The 5,000-nt window shown below is 70.1% G+C and overlaps 1 protein-coding gene across 1 annotated transcript in view; it reads right to left on the reverse strand.

Annotated features, from left to right (window-relative positions):
* LOC147723054 (polypeptide N-acetylgalactosaminyltransferase 1) overlaps window positions 1–5,000 on the reverse strand; it is a 436,567-nt gene that overhangs the window by 74,030 nt on the left and 357,537 nt on the right. The gene's annotated exons all lie outside the window — the stretch shown is intronic.

The following is a 5,000-nucleotide window of genomic DNA, read 5'->3' on the forward strand; positions in this document are numbered from 1 at the left end:
TCGGTAGCCGGGACCGGGCCCGGGGCTTGAGCTCCGTCCGGCCGGGCCTGGGGTGCGTGAGCCCCCCGTCCTGCAAGCCGTCAGAGGGTCCGGGTGCTGGGGACGGGGCTCCACCGGGGAACGGGGAGGCTCTCCCCGGCCTGGCTAGGGTAACGGAAGCTTGGACCGGGCCGACCCGGGGAGCAGGTGTGGCTGGCATCATCCACTACGCTGTCGGCGCATAGTTTTCCGCGCACCCCTAGTAGTAGTAGTTTTCCGCCCACCCCTAGGCGACCCGGTGATGCGGGAGCTCACTTCCTGCGGCCTAGCGAGTGTCTGGGTGCCTGTGATGGGGTCCATTGGGCCAAGGGAGGCTCCCCCAACCTGGCTGGGATCAGAAGCGGGGACCGGGCCAGGTGGGGGCATGGCTGGCTAAGTGCTTTCCACTGCGTAGTGAGAGTTTGCGTAGGGCTGGGCGGAGTGCCACTCCGCAAAATTTTGGAAAAAAAAATTGGAGGAAAACGGCGGCGCGTCCTGGGGGTCCGTGTGCCCTGGACAGGGGTCCCTTGTGCCTGGGCAGACTCCCTGATCTCCCCGGCCTGGTTGGAGCTTGGGAGCCCTGCAGGCCCGGAGCCCTGCAGCCCGAGCCCTGCAGTCCCCGAGCCCCCGAGCCCTGGAGCCCCGGAGCCCCAGAGCCGCGGAGCCCCGGAGCCCTGCAGCCCTGCAGCCCTGCAGCCCTGCAGCCCCGGAGTCCTGCAGTCCCAGAGCCCCGGAGCCCCCAAGCCCTGCAAGGGCAGGCTGGAGCCCTCCCGCAGAGGCTCGGGGCCGGCAGATTGGCGTCATTTCGGTCCCGGCCATCTGGTCGCGCCTCTCGCCTCGGCTATCTGGTCGCCCGCAATGCTTTCCTATGGAGCGACCAGATGGCCGGACTTCCCTGGAAGTCCCGATGAGGTGCCATTCGCCTCCCGGATCCCAGAGAGGGCTCCAGGAGGTCGGGCACGTTTGCGCCCTGGGTCCCCTCTGTCACCTCGAGTGCACGGATTACAAGAAATGGGGGTAATTTTCCTCCGGATTACTAGGGGCAGGGTACGCCCGGACACCCCTCCAAGGCTGGTGGTTCTCTGCCAGGGGGACCAGATGGGCTATGCCTGGGTAACACCTCCCAGGCATCCGGGGCTCCCTTCTCCGGGCCACAGAGGGGCAAAGTACCCGGGACGGGCTCCATGGGTCCCGGGCCCTGGAGCCCCGGAGCCCTGCTGCCCTGGAGCCCCCGAGCCCTGAAGCCCAGCAGCCCCGGAGCCCTGGAGCCCTGGAGCCCCGGAGCCCCGGAGCCCCGGAGCCCCGGAGCCCCGGAGCCCTGCAGCCCCCGAGCCGTGGAGCCCTGCAGTCCCCGAGCCCCTGCAGCCCCAGAGCCCCAGAGCCCCTGAGGCCCGGGGGCCCGGAGCCCCGAGGCCCCGAGGCCCCGGAGCCCCAGAGCCCTGCAGCTCCTGAGCCCTACAGGCCCGGGGCAGGCAGATTGGGCGTCATTTCGGTCCCGGCCATCTGGTCGCCCCTCTCGCCTCGGCCATCTGGTCGCCCGCAATGCTTTCCTATGGGGGTGACTAGATGGCCGGACTTCCCTGGAAGTCCCGATGAGGTGCCATTCGCCTCCCGGACCCTAGCAAGGGCTCCAGGAGGTCGGGCACGTTTGCGCCCTGGGTCCCCTCTGTCACCTCGAGTGCACGGATTACAAGAAATGGGGGTAATTTTCCTCCGGATTACTAGGGGCAGGGTACGCCCGGACACCCCTCCAAGGCTGGTGGTTCTCTGCCAGGGGGACCAGATGGGCTATGCCTGGGTAACACCTCCCAGGCATCCGGGGCTCCCTTCTCCGGGCCACAGAGGGGCAAAGTACCCGGGACGGGCTCCATGGGTCCCGGGCCCTGGAGCCCCGGAGCCCTGCTGCCCTGGAGCCCCCGAGCCCTGAAGCCCAGCAGCCCCGGAGCCCTGGAGCCCTGGAGCCCCGGAGCCCCGGAGCCCTGGAGCCCCGGAGCCCCGGAGCCCCGGAGCCCTGCAGCCCCCGAGCCGTGGAGCCCTGCAGTCCCCGAGCCCCTGCAGCCCCAGAGCCCCAGAGCCCCTGAGGCCCGGGGGCCCGGAGCCCCGAGGCCCCGAGGCCCCGGAGCCCCAGAGCCCTGCAGCTCCTGAGCCCTACAGGCCCGGGGCAGGCAGATTGGGCGTCATTTCGGTCCCGGCCATCTGGTCGCCCCTCTCGCCTCGGCCATCTGGTCGCCCGCAATGCTTTCCTATGGGGGTGACTAGATGGCCGGACTTCCCTGGAAGTCCCGATGAGGTGCCATTCGCCTCCCGGACCCTAGCAAGGGCTCCAGGAGGTCGGGCACGTTTGCGCCCTGGGTCCCCTCTGTCACTCGCGTGCACGGATTACAAGAAATGGGGGTAATTTTCCTCCGGATTACTAGGGGCAGGGTACGCCCGGACACCCCTCCAGGGCTGGTGGTTCTCTGCCAGGGGGACCAGATGGGCTATGCCTGGGTAACACCTCCCAGGCATCCGGGGCTCCCTTCCCCGGTCCACAGAGGGGCAAAGTACCCGGGACGGGCTCCATGGGTCTCGGGCACTGGAGCCCCGGAGCCCTGCTGCCCTGGAGCCCCTGAGGCCTGAAGCCCAGCAGCCCCGGAGCCCTGGAGCCCCGGAGCCCTGCAGACCCCGAGCCGTGGAGCCCTGCAGTCCCCGAGCCCCTGCAGCCCCAGAGCCCCTGAGGCCCGGAGCCCCGAGGCCCCGGAGCCCCAGAGCCCTGCAGCTCCTGAGCCCTACAGGCCCGGGGCAGGCAGATTGGGCGTCATTTCGGTCCCGGCCATCTGGTCGCCCCTCTCGCCTCGGCCATCTGGTCGCCCGCAATGCTTTCCTATGGGGGTGACTAGATGGCCGGACTTCCCTGGAAGTCCCGATGAGGTGCCATTCGCCTCCCGGACCCTAGCAAGGGCTCCAGGAGGTCGGGCACGTTTGCGCCCTGGGTCCCCTCTGTCACCTCGCGTGCACGGATTACAAGAAATGGGGGTAATTTTCCTCCGGATTACTAGGGGCAGGGTACGCCCGGACACCCCTCCATGGCTGGTGGTTCTCTGCCAGGGGGACCAGATGGGCTATGCCTGGGTAACACCTCCCAGGCATCCGGGGCTCCCTTCCCCGGGCCACAGAGGGGCAAAGTACCCGGGACGGGCTCCATGGGTCCCGGGCCCTGGAGCCCCGGAGCCCTGCTGCCCTGGAGCCCCTGAGGCCTGAAGCCCAGCAGCCCCGGAGCCCTGGAGCCCCGGAGCCCCGGAGCCCTGCAGACCCCGAGCCGTGGAGCCCTGCAGTCCCCGAGCCCCTGCAGCCCCAGAGCCCCTGAGGCCCGGAGGCCCGGAGCCCCGAGGCCCCGAGGCCCCGAGGCCCCGAGGCCCCGGAGCCCCAGAGCCCCAGAGCCCTGCAGCTCCTGAGCCCTACAGGCCCGGGGCAGGCAGATTGGGCGTCATTTCGGTCCCGGCCATCTGGTCGCCCCTCTCGCCTCGGCCATCTGGTCGCCCGCAATGCTTTCCTATGGCGGCGACTAGATGGCCGCACTTCCCTGGAAGTCCCGATGAGGTGCCATTCGCCTCCCGGACCCCAGCAAGGGCTCCAGGAGGTCGGGCACGTTTGCGCCCTGGGTCCCCTCTGTCACCTCGCGTGCACGGATTACAAGAAAGGAGGGTAATTTTCCTCCGGATTACTAGGGGCAAGAGTGTGCCCAGAAACCTTCCCCGGGACCGGATGGGATGTGCCCCGGGCAAAACCTCCCAGGCGTTTGTGGCTCCCTCCTCCGGCCCGCGGCGTTGGGAAGAGCCCGGGACGGGCTACATGGCTCATGTGCCCTGCAAACCCGGAGCCCTGCTGCCCAGCAGCCCTGGAGCCCAGCAGCCCCGGAGCCCCGGATCCCTGCAGCCCTGCAGCCCCGAAGCCCCGGAGCCCCGGAGCCCCGGAGCCCTGGAGCCCTGGAGCCCTGGAGCCCTGGAGCCCTGGAGCCCTGGAGCCCTGGAGCCCCGGAGCCCCGCAGCCGTGGAGCCCTGCAGTCCCCGAGCCCTGCAGTCCCGCAGCTCCTGAGCCCTACAGTCCTAGGGCAGGCAGATTGGTGTCAGTTCGGTCCCGGCCATCTGGATGCCCCTCTCGCCTCGGCCATCTGGTCGCCCGCAATGCTTTCCTATGGTGTGACCAGATGGCCGGACTTCCCTGGAAGTCCCGATGGGGTGCCATTCGCCTCCCGGACCCCAGCGAGGGCTCCAGGAGGTCGGGCATGTTTGCGCCCTGGGTCCCCTCTGTCACCTTGTGTGCTAAGATTACAAGAAATGGGGGTAATTTTCCTCCGGATTGGTAGGGACAAGGTATTCTGGCACCCCCCTCGGCCTAGCGGTCCTCAGCCGGCAGCTGGACATGCCAGGATGCCGCCCCAGCCCCGGATCCGTCCCTGGGCCTGCCGCGTGGCAGGAAGCCCTGGATGGGGTCCAGGGGCCCGGCCGGGCCCCGGGTCGGGTGCCACGGCCCTGGGCCCGGTCCCCCGGCCTGCCGCACTGCCAAAGGACCAGAACGGGGTTTCCTTCGAGCCCGGGGAGCCTCCCCTCGCTCGGCTGAGTTCAGCAGCTCCGGCCGGGGCCCCTGGGGGCCCGGGGAGGGCGGCCTCCCCATCCCGGGCTCTGTCCTTGGTCCTGCTGCGTGGCAGGGTGCCCGGGACGGGGTCCGGAGGGCCCGGGGAGGCTTCCCCTGCGCCTCCGGGCTCGGGAGCCCAGGCCGGGTCCAGGGGCCCGGCGGGGCCCCCGGGTCGGGTGCTACGGCCCCGGGCCCTGTCCCTCGGCCTGCCGCACTGCCAAAGGCCTGAAACGGGGCTCCGTTGTGCCCAGGAAGCCTCCCCTTGCCGGGCTGAGTTCAGGAGCTTCGGCCGGGGCCCCTGGGGGCCCGGGGAGGGCAGCCTCCCCATCCCGGGCTCTGTCCTTGGTCCTGCTGCGTAGCAGGGTGCC

Source organism: Lissotriton vulgaris, chromosome 4_1 (assembly GCF_964263255.1).
Source record: "Lissotriton vulgaris chromosome 4_1, aLisVul1.2, whole genome shotgun sequence".
Lineage (NCBI taxonomy): Eukaryota > Metazoa > Chordata > Amphibia > Caudata > Salamandridae > Lissotriton > Lissotriton vulgaris.